Raw genomic sequence first — 1,072 nt, forward strand, 5'->3', positions numbered from 1 at the left:
TGGGAGTGCGCCTCCACTCGTACCGCTTCGGGCGCGAGTGGTGATGCTGTCACTGGGCCACCTTGGTTAGAGTGTCCACTATGACCCATATCGCGTCGTTTCCTTGATGAGACCTTGGTAATCCGGTGATGAAATCCATGCAAATATTGTCCCATTTCCATTGGGATACCGGCAGAGGCTGGAGGAGTCCGGCGGGTTTTTGGTGTTCCGCCTTTACCTTATTGCAGATATCGCAGTAGGCCACAAAATACACGATGTCTTTTTTCATTCCATCCCACCAAAATATCTGACAAAGATCCTCATACATCTTGGTACCACCGGGATGAATTGAGTATGGTGCTTCATGTGCTTCTGCCAATATTTTCTTCTTCAGACTGTCTTGGTTGGGTACGCAAAGTCTTCCTCGAAACCTTAGCAAACCTTGCTGATCCATAGTGAAATCAGGTGTTTGCCCTTGGTGCAGCTTTTGGACATATATCTGTAACACCTTATCATCTGCTTGAGCTCTGCGGATTTCTTCTTCGAGAGTAGGAGCAACTTCCAATATATTGGTAAGACGGGCGTCGGTGATTACCAGATTCAGCTGCATGATTTCTTCATAGAGCTCTGGAGGCAAGGAATCCATTAGGGCATTGAGAATGGTGGGTTTGCGGCTGAGGGCGTCAGCCACCGCATTAGCTTTGCCCGGGTGATAATTTATTCCGAGGTCATAGTCCTTAACCAACTCGAGCCATCTTCGCTGTCGAAGATTCAAGTCGGGCTGAGTGAATATATACTTGAGACTTTTATGGTCGGTGAATATCTGACACTTCTTTCCAATCAGATAATGTCTCCAGATTTTTAAAGTGTGCACCACTGCAGCCAATTCCAAATCATGAGTAGGATAATTTCCTTCATGTTGTCGCAGTTGGTGAGATGCATAGGCCACCACTTTGCCATCTTGCATGAGTACACATCCCAGTCCTTTTCTGGAGGCGTCGCAGTAAACATCAAAACTGCAGTAGATATCTGGAAGAGTTAATAAGGGTGCCAATGTCAGTCTTAACTCATTGAAGCTCTGTTCATAGTCTTC

This window comes from Triticum aestivum, chromosome 3B, assembly GCF_018294505.1.
Source record: "Triticum aestivum cultivar Chinese Spring chromosome 3B, IWGSC CS RefSeq v2.1, whole genome shotgun sequence".
Lineage (NCBI taxonomy): Eukaryota > Viridiplantae > Streptophyta > Magnoliopsida > Poales > Poaceae > Triticum > Triticum aestivum.